At 48.0% G+C, this 22,906-nt stretch overlaps 1 protein-coding gene across 1 annotated transcript in view; it reads right to left on the bottom strand.

The window, feature by feature from the left end:
- The window catches only part of Abhd6 (abhydrolase domain containing 6, acylglycerol lipase), a 55,346-nt gene extending 32,808 nt beyond the window's left edge, over window positions 1–22,538 (bottom strand). Inside the window, exon 1 of the mRNA XM_004669086.3 lies at window positions 22,453–22,538. The gene's annotated coding sequence lies outside the window, so the exon portion shown is untranslated. The remainder of the gene's footprint in view (window positions 1–22,452) is intronic.
- Window positions 22,539–22,906: the final 368 nt, after the last annotated feature.

Raw genomic sequence — 22,906 nt, 5'->3', positions numbered from 1 at the left:
CTCTATCTGCCTGTCTTTCTGTGTGTGTCTGTTGCTCTCAAATAAATAAACAAACAAAAAAATTTTAAAAAAGAACAGAGATTTACTGCCCCAACAAAGAAAAATTCCTTCCCTTTCTCACCTTCCCCAACTGAGGAGCCTATGAAGCCACTATCTGTAACCACAAGCTGACTGCTCCGCTCTTGAGAGTCAGTCCTGGCAGCTCATGCGCCCCCCCCCCCCATAAAAACTTCTATCTTTGGGCTAGAGAGACGGCTTAGTGGTTAAGCGCTTGCCTGTGAAGCCTAAGGACCCCGGTTTGAGGTTCGATTTCCCTGGATGACGTAAGTCACATGCACAAGGGGACACATGCATCTAGAGTTCATTTGCACTGGCTGGAGGTCCTAGTGTGCCCATTTTCTGTCTCTCTATCTGCCTCTTTCTCTCTGTCTGTTGTTCTCAAATAAAGAAATAAACAAAAAATAAAAAACAAAACTTCCATCTTTGCTTCAGAGTGGTCTCTGTGGTCCTTGGTCACTCCTGAGCCTTAAAGTAGCCTCCAGGAAAGACTTCTAGATCAAGCTCGTCCCTTCTAGATGACAGAAACTGACCCTTATCTGAGATTACTGGCAAAGTTGTAACACCTGGTCTCTGTCCATAGTAGCCTGCCAGCCTGGTCTTCCTCACGTGACTACTCCCATAACATACCCAGATCTGAGTCTCAAGGTGGGCTTCGCTTCTCAACATCCTCTCGCCTCCCTGGGCAAGAACTCTGTCCTCTTCCCTTGTGGGAAGCTTCTAGATTCTAGGCTTCAGCCCTCTTCTCTTTGTGCTCCTAGGTCCAGCACAGCCAGCTATGGAGCACTTCGCTGTGCAGAACCAGAGAGAGTCCCTAGCAGAGGTGACTGCAAACTGCAGGGGCCTGGACTTGATTACAGCAGAAGAGGGGGATCGGCAATCCGGCTTGGCAAGAGAAAATGCAAGGCAGCTAACTTGAAAGCATTAAGCCAGGAGAAAGGAAGGTGAGTCTTACTGGAAGAGGACCAGGGCCGCCTGGGGCCCTTGGCAGTCCCTCGGGCAGGGCCACTGGCCATGTTTGGGCCATGTCGATAAACCTGGTCACCAGAGTCATCCAGAAATGGGCAGAGGCTGTCAAACTCCAAGTAATTCATCACGAAGGTCAGAAAACTCCTTTGGAATAGGACTTAAGGGATATGTAGATAGAGGGCATAAAGCAGTGGCGATAGAGATGTGCTGAAAACCTGGCACACAGAAAGCCCCCATGGTGAGATGAGGAGACTAGAGGCGGCCCCACCCCTGGCTGTTTATTGCCTTTGGCCTCCTGCAATTCATTAAACTCTGATTTGTTAAACTTTGATTATTTATTGTTACTTATTTAAGAGAAAGAGAGAGAGGATGGTAACTCTAGGGCTCCAGACACTGCAAACGAACTCCAGATGCATGCGCCACCTTGTGCATCTGGCTTACGTGGGACCTGGAGAATTGAACCTGGGGGGGGGTAGAATTAGCGTGACTGGACCCCTGAAGGTAAAAAGTGCAGGAAAGTCTGCACTGGCTAGAAATCAAAGATGATCCCATTTGTTTAATCTCACTTAGTTCCCTAGAGACCTGTTTATCCACAAACAATCAGGACCCCTCCTGGGAGGGAGGTCTTTCATAGGATTTAAACGTGGTGGTTGGTCAAGTTCAGCCCCTGGAACTTGGTGCCAGAGCTAATCTCTTCCTGAGGTAGCCCCTAGCCCTAACCAGCCAGCGGTCCCTCAGGTTGAGGTCAGCCCACTCCCATGAGGTCCTAAACACCTTTGCAAGTGGAGAGCAGGCTCTCTGACCACTAGGGGACTTCCAGCCGTGGGTGGGCTTTTCACTGGGCTGGGCCCGGGCAGCAGCGAAGAACCCAGCCCTTACTCTGCATGAGTCATTCATCCCCTCCAGCTCCCCACATGGCAGGAGCTCCTTGAACTTGCTTTTCTCCCTTCTTTCCACGCTTTTCCCCCCTCTGGTGGGATCTCTAGCCACGTGGGTGCCTTTCCTTGGCTCTGTACTTCCCTCAATAAATGTAATAATTTGAGGGGTGGAGAGATGGCTTAGCAGTAAAGCACTTTGCCTGTGAAGCCTAAGTACCCTGGTTCAAGGCTCCATTCCCCAGGACCCATGTAAGCCAGATGCACAAGGGGGCGCACAAGTCTGGAGTTCGTTTGCAGTGGCTGGAGGCCCTGGTGCACCCATTCTCTCCTCTGTCTATCTGCCTCTTTCTCTCTCAAATAAATAAAAATAAACAAAAATAAAGAAATAAATATAATAATTTAATAATTATCCTCCTCAGTCTTCTTTATTTATTCAATTCTTTGGTTAAAAATTAGAAGCGATAGTAGCAGAGGCCAGTAAGTTGAAAAGGAGACATAAAGGGTGGAGAAAGGAAGGGAGGAGGATACTTAATAGGTTGATATTGTATATATGTAATTACAATGATTGTAATGGGGAGGTAATATGATGGAGAATGGAATTTCAAATGGGAAAGTGTGGGGGTGGGGAGGGAGGGAATTACCATGGGATATATTTTATAATCATGGAAAATGTTAATAAAAATTAAAAATAAATAAAAAAAATTAGAAGCAAACCTAGGGTTTGGGATACAAGGACTTTCCTGGATCCTTGGCACCCTGTTACAAACCTGGGTCCTTAGGCTTCACAGGCAAGTGCCTTAACCACTAAACCATCTCTCCAGCCTAGGTTGAATTTAATTACCACTTATACCCCATTATAATTTTTGTTTGCCAAACTGGTACATTTTTGTAAATCTTTTGGAACCTGCTCACTCAACTGTCAGGTACTGTTGTAAGCCATGCTTGCTTACAGTATAAAATCACTAACAAACTTGAGTTCGGGGCTGCCGCCATTACAGAGAGATCCAGGCGTCATTAAAATTCCCTTCCTTCACCTGACCCGGCTGCTGGCCTCGTGGCTCCCAGAAATCCCTACCTTTCCACCCTGGGTTCCAGGCTAGTTCCAGAAAGAAAGAAATCCTGGTCATAATTTATACTACCAAGAGAAGTAATTTGTTTAAAAAAGAAAAACAAAGCTAAAGATTGTAGGTACCACATGAGCTGAAGGACAGGGGACTGCTCAACCTCAAGACTCAACATCACAGACATCACAGCCCTTATGGAGGTCGCAGCAGGCAGTTAAGTACCAGCTGGGCCTTTGGACTAACGGGGAATTAGAGTGTTTTATGTCCAAGGCCATCCGCATACATTAGGGGCTCTCACAAGGGAGGTGGCAGACAACCCTGATGGAGCCGCGATCACACCTTGCCTGTGCCGGCTGGATGGGTCACACTTTCCAGGAAAGTTCAGCTGCACCCAGCAGAAAAGAGTCTTTGGTGCAGCAAGTCAATTTAGCAAGCCCTGGACTTTTCCCAGCGAACCTGCACACTTCCCGACAAGGTCAAGCGAAGCCAGCCCTCGCTGAAAGAAACATAATTCTTCCCGACTGCTCAGCTTCCTAGACAGGTAAGAGGAGCTAATTGCTCCGAGCTCTGCAGTATCCTTCACTTACAAAGGACGTGACCCAGCTCCCTGTCCTACTGTCGTTTATTAATAGACAGACTACAAGCTTCACTGGGGTAGGAGGCAGCAGGAGACAAAAAAAAAAAAAAAAAAAAAAAACAAAAACCTGGGGCTGGAGAGATGGCTCTGCAATTAAAAGTGCTTGCTTGTTTGCTTGCAAAACCTGACGGCCTGGGTTTGATTCCCCAGTACCCAAATAAAGCCAGACACACCTAGCAGTGTGTGCATCTGAAGTTCATATGTAGTGGCAAGAGACCCTGGGGCACCCATTCTCCATCCACCTCCTTCCTTGAAAATAAACAATAAAAATAGAAAATGAAAAAAAGAAACCTAAATTTTGAGAACCAGCAGACATCAGAGACCAGAAATCAGAAAATTACCTAAAAAGGTCCAGTATGGAGTTTCCCAGACTATGGGCCCCATATAGCTGACATTATATAGAATAATTTGAGAAAAGAGTTGAACATGACTAAGTGTGGATTAAGGAGAAAAATGTATTTTTTATTTTTGGTTTTACGAGGTAGGGTCTCACTCTAGCTGAGGCTGACCTGGAATTCACTACATAGTCTCAGGCTGACTTCTAACTCACAGCGATTCTTTTATCTCTATCTCCCAAGTGCTGGGATTAAAGGCGTGTACCACCATGCCCACAAATACACTAAGGATCTGGCTCTTTTCAGTTCAAGTGTGGCCAAGATCACGCAGCAATTCTGAGGATGGTGTTCAACAGACCCCTGTGGATGGGGCTTCCTGAAGACATTTGGCTAGTCAGCAACACTGCTCTTTTTATTTCTTTTAAATTTTATTTATTTATTTATTTGAGAGAGGGAAGGAGAGAGAAAGAGGCAGAGAGAGAGGGAGAGAGAGAATGGGCATGCCAGGGCCTCCAGCCACTGAACTCCAGACGCATGCGCCCCCTTGTGCATCTGGTTTACGTGGGTCCTGGGGAATCAAACTGGGGTCCTTTGGCTTTGCAGGCAAATGCCTTAACCACTAAGCCATCTCTCCAGCCCTCTTTAAAAAATATTTTACATTTATTTATTTGACAAAGAAAGAAGGACAGAGAGAGAATAGGTACGCTAGGGCTTCTAGCCACTGTAAACGAACTCCAGCCACTTGCACCCCCTTGTGCATCTGGCTAACGTGGGTCCTGGGGAATCGAACCTGGGTCTTTTGGTTTTGCAGGCAAATGCCTTAACCGCTAAGCCATCTCTCTAGTCCTCCAGCCCTTTTTATTTCTATTTATTTGCAAACACAGAGCGAATGGGTACTCCAGAGCATCTAGCCACTGCAAATGAACTCCAGATGGCATGTGCTACTTTGTGCATCTGGCTTTACATGTGTATGGAGAATTGACCTTAAGCTTTGCAGGAAAGCATCTTAACTTCTGAGCCATCTCCCCATCCCCCTTCCATTAATTTTAACAGATACTTTCAAATTATGGTGGGGTGCACATTAATTTTAAGAACAGGAGCTGGGGTGGGGGCAGAAACATGGCTCAGTGGCTAAAAGTGCCGGCTGCACAAGAATGACAAGCTGAATTTGGATCCCCAGAACGGCACAGGGACACAGCAGTGAGCTCCTGTAATGCTGGCCCCCCAACGGCGAGATGACAGCCAGAGACAAGAGAATCCCGGAAGCTCACAGGACAGCAAGCCTGGCGTCTGCTGCAGAGAACAAGGGAAGCCTCCAACAGGGCAGAGGGCAAGGACCCATGCCTGGGACTGTCCTCTGACCTCAGCGGATAAAGTGCTTGCTACGCCAGCGTGAGGACTAGAGTTTGATCCCTAGCACCACATCAATGCCAGCTGGGAGTGGTGGCCTGCTTGCAATCCCGGTGCTCAGGAGGTGGTCAAAGGATCTCTGGGGCAAAATGGGTAGCCAGACTGTGGTGGTTTGAATCCATAGCCCCCCAATATATTCAGCGTTTTATTAGTTTTTAGGCAGGTCACTGGGCGGATCTCAAGGTGTGGTGGTTGGTTTAAGATTTCCGACTAAATAAAAAGTGTGCCTGGGCTGGAGAGATGGCTTAGCGGTTAAGCGCTTCCCTGTGAAGCCTAAGGACCCCGGTTCAAGGCTCGGTTCCCCAGGTCCCACGTTAGCCAGATGCACAAGGGGGCGCATGCGTCTGGAGTTCGTTTGCAGAGGCTGGAAGCCCTGGCACGCCCATTCTCTCTCTCTCCCTCTATCTGTCTTTATCTCTGTGTCTGTCGCTCTCAAATAAATAAATAAATAAAAATTAAAAAATTAAAAAAAAAAAGTGTGCCTAGCTGGGGTTCATAGCCCCCCCCCCGCCTGGTCCTTTGAAGAGGGGGCTAACTTCTGGCATTATGAAACTTTCCCCGGATCTGTAAACTTCAACAAATCCCTTCCTCCGTAACTGTGCCTGGTCTGGAAGTCAGCTCAGCGAACCTGAAGCCGTCTGCTACACAGACCTACCATATCAGCTAGCTCTCATTCAAGTGCGAGACCCTGAGCTTCAGTAAATAAAGTGTACAGTGATCAAAGAAGACACCCGACATCAGCCTCTGATCTCTCTCTCTCTCTCTCTTTCACACACACACACACACACACACACACACACGTATATGCCCACGTGTACCCACACGAACATACACACGCAGGAAGAAATAATCAACTAACGGGCTGAGGAGAGAGCTCGGTGGAGAAAGTGCTTGCCTCACAAGCATGAGGACCTGAGTTTATCTCCAGAAATGTGAAAATGTGGGGAGGAGAAGCCAGGCATGGTGGTGCACACCTTTAATCCTAGCACTCGGGAGGCAGAGGTAGGAGGATCGCCATGGGTTCGAGGCCACCCTGAGACTCCATAGTGAATTCCAGCTCAGCCTGGGTTAGAGTGAGACCCTATCTCGAAAAACAAAAGAAAAAGAAAAAGAAAATGTGGGGTGGGTGTCTCGTGCCTGTAACGCCAGCGCCGGGGAGGCTGAGAAAGGTAAGCACTGGGGCTTGCTGGCTAGCTAGTCCAGCCTAACCGAGTTCCAGGCAAACGAGAGATGCCCTCTCAAAGGAGTACGAGGCGTTCTGACACCCAAGGCTGTGCTCTGATCTCCCTAGGCACGTGCACACAGGTGCACCTGCACACACACAGACACACACACACACCACAGCGCACATAAAAATGTAAGTAAAGCCAGCCATGGTGGTGCACACCTTTAATCCCAGCACTCAGGAGGCAGAGGTAGGAGGATCGCCATGAGTTCAAGGCCACCCTGAGACTAATTCCAGGTTAGCCTGGGCTAGAATGAGACCTTACCTCGAAAAAAAAAAAAATTTAAGTAGCCAGGTGTGGTGGTGCACTCCTTTAATCCTAGCATAGCACCCAGAAGGCTGAGGAAGGAGGATTGCTGTGAGTTCAAGGCCAATCTGAGACTACATAGTGAATTCCAGATTAGCATGGACTAGAACAAGACCCTACCTCTAAAAGCCTCATTAAAAAGCCCAAAATAAGCCGGGTGTGATAGGCACGCCTTTAATCCCAGCACTTGGGAGGCAGCGAGGCCACCCTGAGACTAGATAGTTAATTCCAAGTCAGCCTGGACCACAGTGAGACCCTACCTCGAAAAAAAAAAAAAAAAAAAAGCCCAAAATACACACGCCTTTAATCCCAGCACTCGGGAGGCAGAGGTAGGAGGATCGCCATGAGTTCAAGGCCATCCTGAGAGTCCATAGTGAATTCCAGGTCAGTCTGGGCCAGAGTGAGACCCTACCTCGAAAAACCAAAAAAAAAAAAAAAAAAAAAAGCCCAAAATAAACAAAGTGGTTCATGCATCTGGAGTTCATTTGCAGTGGCAGGAGTTCCTGGTACATCTACACCCATACTCACTCTCTCTGTATGCCTCTATGTCTCACTCATAAATCAATAAATATAAATATTAAAAAAAACAGCTGGGCATGGTGGCATATGTCTTTAATCTCAGCACTCAGGAGGCAGAGGTAGGAGGATCGCTGTGAGTTTGAGGCCATCCTGAGACTACATAGCAAATTCCAGGTCACCATGAGATCCTACCTTGAAAAACCAAAACAATAAAAAAAATTTTAAATGTATTAATAATAATACAAAGAAATATGCTAAGTATGAGATCTTGATGAGTCCTGCTCCAGTATGTGGAGGGATACACTAAGGGACAGAATCATGGGACACTGAGGGACAGGGCTTGTGTGGGTGGGGGGTATTCCAGCCACTTTTCTACTTGTCTCACATCACCAGACTCTGCCCTGGGAAGGAGCGAGTTATGGCTCTGCCTTAATACACACCTCTTGTTTGACCTTCAACTACAACCACTTAATAAAAAATAACACTCCAGGGCTGGAGAAATGGCTTAGCAATCACGGAGCTTGCTTGGGAAGCCTAAGGACCCATGTTCCACTCCCCAGATCCCACATAATCCAGACATACAAGGTGACACATGGCACAAGGCCGCATATGCACGTGAGGTGGCGCACCCATCTGGAGTTCGATCACAGCGGCTGGAGGCTCTGGTACGCCAATTATCTTTCTCTCTGTCTCTTGCTCTTTCTCACAAAACAAGAATAAGGCCAGTCTATAGGACTTGCCTCAAAAAAACTAAAAATAATTCATTCTGTGCACAAAACAAAAAGAAGAGGATGAGGAGAAGGGAGAGCTGGCACCAGGGAAGGGCACACACACTCACAGAGCACACCAGAGCCCATGGCTCAGTCGCCTCTGCTGCCTGTCATGCTCCGTTCAAGGTGACCCCAGCTAACACTCCATGCTCAGGGTCTTCACTTCTGGAGCGGAGGAAGAGGGGGAGTGGATAGGGATGTGTTCCTGGATCCAGACAGACCCTGCAAGAGGGTGATGGCGGGGCTCAGGAATCAAGCATGACGGTCCATAGCTCTCTCTTTTTTTTGGGGGGGTGGGGTTTCAAGGTAGGGTCTCACTCTATCTCAGGCTGACCTGGAATTCACTATGTAGTCTCAGGGTAGATTCAAACTCTCAGTAATAGTCTTACCTCTGCCTCCCAAGTGCTGGAATTAAAGGCGTGTGCCATGATGCCTAGCTTATTATTTATTTATTTTTAAATTTTATTTATTTGAGAGGGGAGAAGATGGATAGGTAGATAGATAGATACACAGACAGACAGAATGGGTGTGCCAAGGCCTCTAGCCACTGCAAACGAACTCCAGATGCATATGCCTTCTCATGCATCTGGCTTACGTGATTACTGGGATATCAAACTTGTTTCCTTAGGCTCTGCAAGCAAGCGCCTTAACTGCTAAGCCATCTCTCCAGCCCTCTCTCTCTCTTTAAATATTTTTATTTATTTATTTGCAATCAGAGAGAAACAGGAAAGAGAGAGCACTCAGACTTCAGTCACAGACACACTCCTTTTGCTGGATATCAGAGCCTGGCCTTGCTCTCCCTCCCTCCCTTTCTGTAAATATGACTCTTACACACTCCACATCCTTTCATTCCCGGCCAGCATTTCATCTACCAGATGGACTGTGAAGCACTCCATATGGTCCCAACTCAGTTTCCCTGTGCTGACTCACCTCGTGCCTGCTTGCACCCCATCCAGCTCTCCTGGCCCCTGCCCACTCCACACTGCCGCCCGCTCTGTTCTTCCTGCCGTTGCTTCGGGTTCCACTGTCCCGGCCAACTAATGAGCTCCTTTCTGCCTCCAGGTCTGGTTCCAGCACCAAAGACCTGAGGAGAGCATCGGCATCAGAACTCCGTACTTCTAGACCCCTTTGTATCAGAACTCCGCTCCTGGTGCAGTCTCTGACAACTGCAAGGACCTGTGGAGTGTGTCCTGGCATTTGAAAGCCCTCCAGGTACCCCAGCCCCTCCCACCATACCTACAGAATCACCCACAGACACATTCAGCAAAGGTGGTCTGCAGAGGGTGAGATGCAGTACAGAGGTGACCTAGCCTCAGGAAAGGCTGTCCCCACTTTCCGTTTTATTATTTTTGTTCGTTTGTTTGTTTTTGAGATAGGGTCTCACTCTAGCCCAGGCTGACCTGGAATTCACTATATAGTCCCAGGGTGGCCTCCAACTCACAGTGATCCTCCTACCTCTGCCTCCCGACTGCTGGGATTAAAGGTGTGTGCCACAATGCCCGGCCCACTTTTTATTTTTTGATTATTTATGATACCTGGGGGATGGAGAGATGGCTCAGTGGTTAAGAGTGCTTGCATGCAAAGTCTGCAGGCCTGGGTTTGATTCCCTAATACCCACATAAAGCCTGATGCACTAAGTGGCTCATGTGTCTAGAGTTTGTTTGCAGTGGCAGGAAGTCTTGGTGACCCCATACTCACTGTCCGTCTTTTCTCTCTGTTTGCCCCTCTCTGTCAAATAAATTTCATATATATATATTTTTTTCTTTTTTCTTTTTAAATTGATATGGAGCCAGAAGTGGTAGCTCATGCCTTCAAACCCAGCACATGGTAGAATGAAGTAGGAGGATCACCATGAGTATGAGGCCAGCCAGGGGCTATAAAGTAGTTCCAGGCCAGCCTGGGCTAGAGTGAGACTCTACCTTGAAACAAGCAAACAAACAAGAAGAAATCCATACTTGTGCTGGGAGACGGCTCAGCCAGTAAACCGCTTGCTATGCAAGTGTGAGGGCTTGAGTTCCGGCCAGGCACGGTGCATGTCTGCAATTCCAGCGGACACAGGTATGGACATCCAGGGCACGCTCACTAGCTAGATGTGCATGTAGTCATCAGAGGGACTCTGAGTGAAGAGCCACGAGCCAGTCACATCTCTGGCCACTGAGGAGCAGAGCATACTGTACACACCCTGTGGCTTTAGAATCACCTCAGGTTGGGCCACCACCCTCATGAGGCAAAGGGCACAGAGGGCAGGGCACAGAGATAAAAAGCGAACCCAGGGATGGTCAGGCAGGTCGGAAAGAAAGCAGGTGAGGGGTCAAGCACGCCAGAGCTGTTGGGGGGGGGGTGCAACAGTGGGAGAGAGGGGTGCTCTGGGGACCACAAGTTTAATGAAAACCTCAGACAAGGATACAGAGCTGTCCTTTTCCCACTGGACTAGGGCTCACCTAAATGGGCATTCTAAAAGAAATGGAGGGCTGGAGGGATGGCTTAGCAGTTAAGGCACATACCTACAAAGCCTAAGGACACAGTTTTGATTCCCAGCACCCAGATGCACAAGACAGCACATGCATCTGGAGTTTGTATGCAGTGGCTAGAGGCCCTGGCATGCCTATTCCATCTCCAATAATAAAATAAGCAAGATATATAAAAGGAATGGAAAAACAGCAGCAACCAATGGGCAAAGGAGGAGGACAGACGGTCCTGTGGAAGTGGCCAGTGAAGGGAGAGGGAGGCTCGGCCTCCGCAGCAAGGGCACGAGATGCCCCGTAACCCGGGACTCTCTCAGACAAGTCAGCATTAAACACGAAAAGACAGGACCACAGAGAGTCTACAGGGAATCATGCATACTCTGAAATATCTCCATGGGAAAGGCTTTCTAAGTAAAAAGAAAAACCAGGGAATGGAAAAATGGCTAAGCGGTGAAAGGCACTTGCTTACAAAACCTGATGGCCTGGGTTCGATTCCCTGGTACACATGTAAAGCCAGATGCACAGAGTGATACATATGTCTGGAATTCATTTGCAGAGGCAAGAGGCCTTGGAGGTTCCATTCTCTCTCTGCTTGCAAATAAATAACAAAATACTTTAAAAAATAAATTAGAAGCAGCAATGGCACATTGTTGTACTTATTTTTTGTTTGTTTTTTGAGGTAAGGTCTCACTCTAGCCCAGGCTGATCTAGAAGTCAGTATGTAGACTCAGGCTGGCTTCGAACACAGAAATCCTACCTCTGCCTCCTGAGTGCTGGGATTAAAAGCATGCACCACCACACCCAGCTCTTTCTCTTAAAAAAATAAATACAATAGAAAAATGAACAAATGGGACTGGAGAGATAGTGTAGCAGTTAAAGGTACTTGCTTGCAAAGCCTGACATCTGGGGTTGGATTCCTGAGTCCCCATGTAAAGCCAGATGCACAAAAATGGCACATGTATCTGGAATTCATTTGCAGCAGCAAGAAGCTATGAGGTGCCCATTCTCTCTCTCTCACTCCCCCTGCCATTCATAAATAAGTAAAATATGTTTTGCGAAAGAAAAATGCAAAAATGATCTAAATAGATGACTAGGAAGGAAATATAAGTAAGTCATTAACACATGAAAAGATGGTCAATGTCATTTGCATTAAGAAACAGGAGAATTAAGTCTACAGGGCGAGGCCTTCACTTAATCATACTGGCAAAAAACCAAAAAGTTTAGTAACAGACTGTGTGACCGACCAAGGCTTTGTAGAAATGGATGTTCCCACATCATGTACTATTTTACACCCACATCAAGAAACTCCACAGGTGGCAATTTGACAAAACCTGTGGCAATAGAAAATGTGCCTACCTTTGACCCCTTGACCTAACTATATTCTCTTTTTTAGGAATTTACCTGTATTTGTATCTGCAAGCAAGCACCTTTAACTGTTGAGTCATCTATTTCTTTCGTTCTTCCTCTTTTTAAAAAAAATTTATTATTATTTATTTGAGAGAGAGAGAGAGACAAATGGAACTCTTTCTTTTTTTCTTTATTATTTATTTATTTGTGTGTGTGTCTGAGAGAGACAGAGAAAGAGAGAAATGGATATAACAGATATGCCAGGGCCTCCAGCCACTACAAACTCACTCCAGTCACATGTGCCTCTTTGTGCATTTGGCTTTACGCGGGTACTAGGGAATCAAACCCAGGCAGGCAGGGTTTGCAAACAAATACCTTTAACTGCAGAACCATCTCATCAGCCCCCTATAGCTGAACATATATAAAATGTTTGTACAAGTTACTTATTACAGTCCACTTAACTTACCTGCTAAGTAAAAAGGATATATATATATATCTACACACACACACACACACACACACACACACACACACGCACACACACAGAGGGGGGGGGGGAGAGCCACTAAATACAAAAACAACAACAACAAAAAAACAACAATAAGGTGAGATGTGCATGGCCTTTAATCCCAGCACTCAGGAGGCAGAGGTGGGAGGAACTCAGTAAGTTTGAGGCCACCCTGAAACTACATAGTGAATTCCAGGTCAGCGTGGGATACAGCGAGACCCTACTTTGAAAAACAAAAACAAAACCAAACAAACAAACAAACAAAAACCAATGAGGCATTCCTAATTGCCCCTATGGGTGATGAACAAAAAAGTACATTATTAATTCAAACAAAGCAAGGAACAGAAGACAGAGCAGCCAGGTGCCTACATAATATATAATTCTATAATTCCAGCTCTTAGGACGCTGACATAGGAGGATTATGAATTCAAGGCCAGCCTAAACTACATGGTGAGACTCTGTCTCAAAAAATAAAAATAATGAAAACAAACAAAATAGAAAGGAGACATAACACATCTGCATTGAGAGGAAAAAGTACATGTTATATATAAGAAACATACACATATGGAAAAGAGTGGCTCTGGGTAATTGAAGGCAAAGAGGAGAACGAGATTTCCCACCCATGCTCATTTTGAGCCTCTTGGACTGCTCCCACGTGCCTGTATGAAGGCTCTTCCCATGCCATTACAGTACAATACAAACCCTCAAATACAGCGAGCTCTCCTGCACTTGGCACTCGTCACATGTGGCTATTGAAATTGAAGTTCATTAAAATTAAATAAAATTTAAGATCTGGTTCCTCAGCATGCCACACACTCAATAGTCACATGCAGTTCCCACACTGGATGGTGAACGGACAGATCACTATCACTAAAGGTTCTGCTGGCCAAGCCTGGGCTCTACACTGGCTTAAAAGGCCCAAGAGAGACAGCGGTGCTGTGAAGGATGAAAATCCCTCCATTGCCTCACACCAGCCAGGCCGCCTGACTTACCCACTGAAGACAATATTCCAGGACTGAGGGGCTCCCGGCCTATGTGACTGTACCTCGAGGTTAAGCACACCTGGCAGGAACTTCAGTCCTTCAGGTTCAAAGTCCAGGACTAGAACACAGAAGCTGACAAGAGCATTCTACCCTGGAACCACACAGCCTTCATAAGCTGTAAGTTCTTATCTCCTCTGTGGAACCTACGAGAGAGGCTGATGGAAGACTCACAAAACCCTAGCAGACCAGTTCCTCAAGGGAGTTCTGGTTCAAGAACCAGCCAGTGCACAGCCCCTCCCTGCTTCTGTCTCCAGAGCAACACTGTGGACAAGAGGACTCAGCCCACCTGGGCTGGACCCATGGGCAGAAGATCACAGAGAACCAGAAAGTCTTGTCACCCAACTCTGGAGAAGTGACAGCCAGAGATGGAATCAGGTAAGTAGATCTATGGGAAGTGAGTGTTGCAGTCAGGTTTGCATTGCTGGTAGAAATCACCCAACCAAGAGCAACTTGCAAAAAAAGAGGTTTATTTTGTCTTGCACACTTGAGGGGAAAGCTCCACAATGGCAGGGAAAATGACAGCATGAGCAGAGGGTGGACATTACCCCCTGACCAACATAAGGTGGACAACAGTGACAGGAGTGTGTGCAAAACACTGAGAAGGGGACACTGGCTATAACACCCATAAGCCTGCCCCCAACAATACACTGCCTCCAGGAAGCATTAATTTCCAATTGCCACCAGCTGGGGAACCTAGCATTCAGAACACCTAAGTTTATGGGGGACACCTGAATCAAACCACCACATTCCACCCCTGGCACCGATAAACTGATAATTATCCATGATGTAAAATGCAATGCATTCAGTCCAACTTTAAAAGTCCCCATAGTTTTTAACAATCCTAATGATGTTCAAATATCCCCATAATCCAAGATCTTTTAGTTGAGCCATAATACCGAAAAATTCCCCCCAAACCCATAATGGCACAGAATAAACATTCACACTGCAAAAGGTAGCATGGGGCATAGCAAAGACATATTCAACTAATACAAGATTTAAAACAACCAGGGTAAACATCAAACTCTGTAGCTCCAAGTCCAACAACTCTAGTCAGTGACAAATCCCCAAATCCAGTAAGTCTCTGGCATTCCAATTCTGCCCCTCCAGCTAGGCTACTCACAGTCCTGGAAACTTCATCAAGGCGGCGGCTTTCCTTATCAGCCATCTCATGGCCCCAAAATCTCCACTGGATCTCCACTGCAACCCACGATTCATCCTCATGGCTCCACTGGGTCTCCAGCAAACCTGCTTCACACTGCCCATGGCCGTTTCCAAAACACAAGACTGTGTTACAAACTAATGATCCTCTTTCCTGTGTGTCTTATACTCCACAATACCAGGTAGGGTGCCAATTTGTTAATCCAAGGGGGAATAAAGCAGACTTTAAAGAACAGGACACTCTTTGAGCACTCAGGCCCCTTCAAAAGAGTCTACATGCTTCCTGTTGCCCTAGTGCAGGTCAGCTGGCCCAATCTCAAAGGTTGTAATGTCTCATATAATTGCCGCTGAATGGGCAGCAGTTTTAGCCCAAAGATTTCATTTTTTTCTGTGCCATATCCCTCTGCTCACACCAGTTCATTTCTACGCAATGAACCCTACACAAGTTCTCAGGACATGAGCATATCAGCAAGCCTCTCACACAAAATGCTTCTAGCCCAGTCCACACAAAGTTCTTTCTCACCCTCATAAGCCAAACCTCACAGTCCATAGTTCTTACTGCACTCAGGCCTTTCAACTCTGACCAGAATAGTCCATCAAACTATACTTACAGCACTGCAAGGCATTTCTTAGGTCAAGGTTTCAAATCCTTCCACATTCCTTTTGAAAATCAGCTCCAAAGGGCCAAAGCCACATATCAGGTGTCTAGCAGCAATCCCACTCCTCAGTACCAATATTACTGTTGCAGTCAGGTTTGCATTGCTGGTAGAAATTACCCAACCAAGAGCAGCTTGTAGGGGAAAAAGAAGTTTATTTTGTCTTATGGGCTCAAAGGGGAAGCTCCATGATGGCAGGAAAAACAACGGTATGAGCACAGGGTGGACATCACCCCCTGGCCAACATAAGGTAGACAACAGGAACAGGAAAGTGTGCCAAACACTGGCAAGGGGAAACTGGCTAAAACACCTATAACCCACCCCCAACAATACATCACCTCCAGGAAGCTTTAATTTCCATTTGCCATCAGCGGGGAACCTAGCATCCAGAACACCTAAGTTTATGGGGGACACCTGAATCAAACCACCACAGGGAACTTGGTTGGAGGGCTGGAAGCCCCAAAGGCCTATATAGCTCAACTTTTCAAAACCTTTCTTTCTTCATTTTTCCCTCCTCTCTCCTTCCTTTATTTGTTTTCTTGAGGTAGGGTCTCACTGTAGCCCAGACTAAGATTGACCTGAAATTCAGTATGTTGTCTCAGGCTGGACTTGAACTCACAGTGATCTTCCTACCTCTGTCTCCCAAGTGCTAGGATTAAAGGTATGTGCCACCACATCTAGCAGAGAGAGAGAATGAGAACGAATGTGGGCGCACCAGGGCCTCCAGCTACTGCCAATGAACTCCAGATGCATATGCCATTTTGTGCATCTGGCTTTTCATGGGTACTGGGGAATCAAAGTCAGTTTGTTAGTCTTTGCAGGCAAACACCCTAACTGCTGAGCTATCTCTCCAGCCCATCAGCTTTTCAAAACTTGTACTGGCCAACAAGGTGTAATGGAACACACAGCTCGTGATCTGGCGTGGCCCAGCATTTGAGAAACATTAGACTCACGGGCGGCCAAGATGTGGGTTCTGATAGTGTGAAATAATCAACCACCCACTTGAAATCATGTTTAAAACAAGACGGTGCTGTTGAAATCCCAGCCAGTCTTCTCTCAGGCTAGTTAGTGTGCTTGGCACACCCAAGTCCTACTGTTCAGGGTCTGGGGGAGCCTGTAAGTTTTCACCCTCTCTCAAAAAGAAAGCTAGAAAGACAATCACCTAAGAAGATTTTTCTGGGCTGGAGGGATGGCTTAGCCATTAAGGCGTGCTTGCCTGCAAAGCCAAAGGACCCAGGTTCCATTCCCCAGTACCCACATAAGGCCAGATGCACATGGTGGTGCATGCATCTGGAGTTTGTTTGCAGTGCCTAGAGGCTCTGGCATGCCCATTCTCTCTCCGTCTCTCTATGTGTCTCTTTCTCTCGCAAATAAACAAATAAATAAAATATTTTTTAAAAGCTACAGGTTGCTTAGTGGTTAGATACTCACTTGTAAAGCTTACTAGCCCAGGGTTCAATTCCCAGCAAAACTTGCATTCCTTTGTGGCAGCAAGAGACCCTGGCACACCCATATACACAAATAAATAAATAAATAACATGAGAGGCAGCATACACCTTTGATCCCAGCACTCAGGAGGCTGAGGTAGGAGGATCTCCCTGAGTTCGAGGCCAGCCTGAGACTGCATAGTGAATTCCAGGTCAGCATGGGCTAGAGCGAGACCTACCACAAAAGAAAGAAAAGTAAAGAAATAGAAGGCTAATTCTGTCTCTTCCTGCAAAAGATAGTCTAGAGTTGAAGAAAGCTTTCCAGGCCTTTCAACATTTCCTCAGGCTCAGTGTGAAGCCCCTTGCCCACCCCCAAGTAGAGCTACTTGTTTATTCGAGGTTGAAAATAGATTCTGGCAACCCACACAAGCATTGTTGATCACTGCCCTTCCCACGTGCCTGACAGCCACACGCTGGACCTTCAGTGTTACTGAATCCAAGGATGACTTCTAAAGCAGACGCTGCATCAAAAGCTCAGGTTCCAGGGTGGTGAGGTGACTCGCCCAGGGTCACAATGCAAATAGAGGCAGGACATGGGCCTAAGTCTGTTTTTCTTTTTCCCCAAAGGTAAGTTTCCCTATCTTTAAATATATATGTGTATGTGTACACACACACACACACACATACACACACACATCTTGGGCCAGGCATGGTAGCGCATGCCTTTAATCCCAGCACACGGACACACACACATACACACACACACACACATATCTTGGGCCAGGCATGGTAGCGCATGCCTTTAATCCCAGCACACAGACACACAGACACACACACACACACACACACACACACACACACATCTTGGGCCAGGCATGGTAGCGCATGCCTTTAATCCCAGCACTTGGGAGGCAGAGGTAGGAAGGTCACCATGAGTTCGAAGCTACCCTGAGGTAAGTTTCCCTATCTTTAAATATATATGTGTATGTGTACACACACACACACCACACACACACACACACACACACACACACACACACATATCTTGGGCCAGGCATGGTAGCGCACGCCTTTAATCCCAGCACTCGGGAGGCAGAGGTAGGAAGGTCACCATGAGTTCGAGGCTACCCTGAGACTACATAGTAAATTTCAGGTCAGCCTGAGCTAGAGTGAGACCCTAACTTGAAAAACCTATATATATACCTACGTCAAACTGGATACACAAAGTGGCTCATTCTCTCTCCCTCTCTCTTTCTCCTTGCAAATAAATAAATATAGATTAAAAAAAAATAAAACATTTGGTTTATTTGTAAGGAGAGAGATGGGGTAGGAAGGAGGATAGGCTGTTAGGTCGGGACAGGCTCCCAAAAATGGAGTTACAGAAGACAGCAGAAGGGTGACAGAGACTTATCCACATTCCTCAAGAAACCACCCAGCCATTATCCCTTCCTTGCCTAACAATGCCCCCCAGGTCATGATTTCCTGCCCCCTTATCTTGTAAGTCCCTTGGTCACTGTTCTGGTGTCACACCCTGGCTATCTCAGATCTCCTCTAAAGAAACCTGTTTTTATTCAACTTTTCCCTTCCTCACCTTCCCCCAGCTGAAGAGCCCTGTGAAGCTCACTATTCGGAATCTCAGGTGGACTGTGCTCCTCTCTTGAGAGTCAGTCCTGGCAGCTTGTGTTTTTCCCCAAATAAAAGTTTCCATCTTTGCCTGAAAGTAGTCTGCATGGTCTTGGTCACTCCCGAACCTTACACACACTAGGGCCTCTTTGCCACTGCAAATAAATTCCAGATACATGTGCCACTTTGTACATCTGGCTTTATATGGGTACTGGGGAACAGAATCCAGGCTGGCAGGCTTTGTAAGTAAGTGCCTTTAATCACTGATCAATCTTCCTGTCCTGTATTTCTTTTTTATTTGTGAGGAGAGAGAGAGAGAGAGAAAGAGAGAGAGAGAGAATAAATATGGGTGTACCAGGGCCTTCAGCCACTGCAAATGAACTACTGATGCACGCACCACTTTGTGCATTTGGCTTTACATAGGTACTGGGGAATCAAACCCAGGTCGGCAGGTTTTGCAAGCAAGCAATTTTAACCACGGTGCCATCTTCCCAGGTCCCCCCCCCCCGTGCCCACTCTGCCCAAGTCTGTCTTTCTGAGAGAAGTGTTTTGTGCGATGAACAAAACCAAACATGTCATTACAACACTAGGGACCAAGCTGGGCCGCCCTCCCTGGGGTCAATGAGCATGTGCAGTTGGCATGGGGCTCAGAACTCCTGTGCCTACTGCTACTTCACAAATCACTCCATCTCCCTCCCTTGGAGGTGGCACGTGCATGCCAGGAGCTGGACCAGCAGGTAGAGAGAGGGGTGTTAGGTCATGCCTAACTTCTAGTACTGAAGAAGACAGACACAAGGACTTTCCAAGTGCCATCATGAGGGGTGGGAGGTGCGATCAGCTTTCAGTGGGGCCCAGGGGAGAAATCCAAAGACTTCTACCAGAAGGGTTGGCTGGACCGCACCCTGCAGGGTAGTAAGAGACATCTGAGATTTTCAGGGAAGAAAGAGCCTAAGCAAAAAAAGGTAGCAGTGGAGGGGAGTGTGCCTACCTGCTTGTAGGACGTGGAAAAAAGCAAGGAGGGGGCCAGAGAGAGTAGGTTTAGCGGTTAGGCGCTTGCCTGCGAAGCCTAAGGACCCCAGTTCAAGGCTCGATTCCCCAGGACCCACGTAAGCCAGATGCACGAGGGGGCGCATGCATCTGGAGTTCATATGCAGTGGCTGGAGGCCCTGGCGCACCCATTCTATCTATCTGCCTCTTTCTCTCTCTGTCCCTCTCAAATAAATAAAAATAAACAAAAAATAAAATAAAATAAAGAAAAAAGCAAGGAGGCAGTCAGGATGCCCAGAAGGCAGGGGCAGTCCACAGGCCAGAGCTGCTCAGGACAGCAGAATCCCAGGAAGCACCCCAGGGACCCTTCTGCATTCTTGCTCAGGCACCTTCCTGCTGTGTGCCTCAAGCAACTCTCTCTGCCCTTTGGCTCTCGGTCTCCTTCTGGATAGTACTGAAGATACCCCCCAACCCTTGCTAGTCTGAGAACCTTCGTTAATTAACTATTCTGTTTGGGGATAGAGCTCAGGGCCAGGCAAGGTCTAGACAAATGTTTCACCACTGAGCCACATGTCCAGTCCAAAAAGCCCAAGTTTAGAACAGTAAATTGGCAGCTGGAGAGATGACTTAGTGGTTAAAGGCGTTCACTTACAAAGCCTAATGGCCGAGGTTCAATTCCCCAGTACCCACATAAAGACAGATACACAAAGTGGTACACGTATTTGGTTTGCATTCACAGTGATAGAGTCTCTCTCTCTCTCTGTTCTCTTTCTTTCTACTAAATAAATAAAAATATATTTTAAAAAAGAAAAGTAAATTGGTCTCAAGAACACAAGTTATCTATCTCTAATTTCCTGTGTGTGTGTGTGTTTGTGTGTGTGTGTGTGTGTGTTTTGTTTATTTGTTTTGAGGTAGGGTCTCACTCTAACCCAGGCTGAGGTATTCACAGTGTAGTCTCAGGCTGCCCTCAAATATATAGCAATCCTCCTACCTTTGCCTCCCAGAGGATTAAAGACCACCACACCTAGCTTTCTGTAATATTTAAGTGTGGACAAGAATCTAGTAAAATGGGTTAAAAAGTCTAATGGTTCTGAGGTCAAACACAGTGTCATGGCAAGGGTCCACCTCTGGAAGCCTCACAGGCTCAATAAGGCACCCACCTCATGGGGTGATTAAGGCAGATAATCTTTTTAAACAGCTTAGGACAGGGCCAGGCATTTGCTTACTGTATGTTAGCTATTACTAATTACAAACTTTTATTTTTAAGTACCAACTGGGTACAGCCAGTTAGTGAGGAGATGAATCAAATGCTGGCCTCAAGGTTCCAGCTGGGACAGGAGCTGTGTCTATTTCCTTAACCAGCTACTGCCTTGGGTATTCAAAGGGCTCAAAGTACCTGTTACCTCTAATGCCAGTGCTGAGACTGCATAGTGAATTCCAGGTCTGACTGGGCTAGACCATGACCCTATCGAAAAAACGAAAAGCAAACAACAACAACAAAAAAACACAGTCTCCTCTCTGCACCCTCCCCACGTGCTCTGCTTTGGCAAGGTGGCCTCCCCACGCGGCTGCGGTCTTGGGGAGCAGCACAGCTCGCACGTGCTCTGCCTGCATTACACAATCGGCATCTCAGGTAGCCAGGAAGCCCTGGCCAAGGATGCCAAGCAGGCATCCGGCTGTCAAGAGTGGTTGGACCAGCATCTCAGCTTCAGGGTTTCAGGGAGGACACGAAGCAAGGGTGAGGCAGTTGTACCAGGCTAGGGGAAGAGTTGCTGAAAGGTGGGGTGGGGGGAGGAGGCATCAGCTAAGGAGAGAGAGGTGCAGACATCCAGGCAACTCCATGAAAAGAGGTGACATGGGCCTCGATGTCTATAGGCGAGTTAGGTGGTTAGAAGGGCATCAGCAAGCTTGGGGGCCATTGGGGATGGACCTCTCATCCTGTTTCCCTGGTAACACAACAAATTTAAGAAAGAGAAAAAAGAGAGACAGAGAGAAACCTCATGTTTGCCCTCCCCTCAGAATTTAAAATACCATACAAAAGGGAGGGAGAGAAAGTTATCAAGGCTTTGTGGGGTGGGGGCAGCCATTTCCTCCAGGTAAAGAAAAGGTATTTGATCCAGGTTGGCCTGCCAATCATTTGGCCACAAGATGATGCTCCCCCTCCCCCAGCTTTCATACCTGAAAACATGCTGAGAAGGTGAGAGGAGTGATTACCCACTAATGAGACAGCTACTTATAAGACCCCAGAAGTCCTTTCTTATCTTGTGACAGATAGGACACTGCAAGGCCTGCCTGCTTTTCTCAGTTTTCTCCCTTTCTGTCTTTTTGTTCTTTGGATGCAACCCAAAATCCTAAGCCTGCCTGCCAACATTCTCACTCTTTCTGGAAAGACAACCCCCTCCACCACCCACCCACATCCACACACCCACATGCGGTTTCGTCCTGAGCCCCACGCACGCCCCCATCGCTGAGCTCAGCTTCCTGGGACCCGAACTCACAACGCGCGACTCCCCCCGCCCCCCGCCCCCCGCCGGCTGCCACCTTCCCCCGGGCAAAGTCGAGATCTACAGCTCGCCGCCGGCGCCCCGCTCCCTACGCCCAGAGCACAGTCCTCAGGCATCCTTAGGGGTCGTCTGTCACATTCCTTTCGCAGTGAGACCAGATTCGGCCAAAAAGAAAATAAGGAACATCGACGTCCCCGGTTACAGGAAGGGGGGTTCTAGCCCCTGTCCGGGCGCCGGGGGACAGAACCTCAACCAGACGGACACGGGGAAAGGATGGGGAGGTGGGACCCAGAGGAGATGGAAAAGATGAAGGGCCCACTCCATCCCTCCGCCCAAGGAGCCAGGCAGCTCTGCTCAAGAAGTGGGGTTCCCCCGCCCCCGGGTAATGTCAGGCAGCTCTGCCCAGGAAGTGGGGTTCCCCCACCGCCCGGCTAATGTCAGACCGTCCCCAGCACCAGCAGGGAGGGCTAGTGGACCAACCAGGGAGGACAGGGTCCTCATCCACCCCATCGGCACCCGGGAAGCTGGGGCGCCCCCATCCCTCGCCCACAAGCCCGACTCACCTCGGGACCGCGGCCGCCAGGGACCCGCCGAGACGCCCCGGCGCTGGGTGTCCCGGTCCTCGCACCTGCGCACAGCCAGCTCTCCGCGGCCGGGCTCGGCTCAGCTCCTTAAAGGCGCCACGCGCCGGCTCGCATCCGCCGACAGAAAATCCGGCCCAAACCACCACCCGCACTGCCCCGCCCCCCCGCGCCGGTGCTCCGCGTCGCACTCCAGCGCTTGCAATTCCCCTCGGGAACGTTAGGGGCGCTAACCCGAGTTCCTCCAAGTCCTCCACTCACAGAACAAAGTCAGCAAGCGGCACACCCTCCCTCCCCCTCCTCCCTCCACCTCCTCCCTCCTACTCCCACCTCCTCCCTCCCTCCTCCTCCCCCTTCTCCCTCCTCCCCCTCCTCCCTCCTCCCTCCTCCTCACTCCCTCCTCCTCCCCCTCCCTCCCTCCTCCTCCTTCCCCCTT

The sequence above is a fragment of the Jaculus jaculus genome, chromosome 16, assembly GCF_020740685.1.
Source record: "Jaculus jaculus isolate mJacJac1 chromosome 16, mJacJac1.mat.Y.cur, whole genome shotgun sequence".
NCBI lineage: Eukaryota > Metazoa > Chordata > Mammalia > Rodentia > Dipodidae > Jaculus > Jaculus jaculus.
This window is presented reverse-complemented; position numbering and strand designations above follow the sequence as displayed.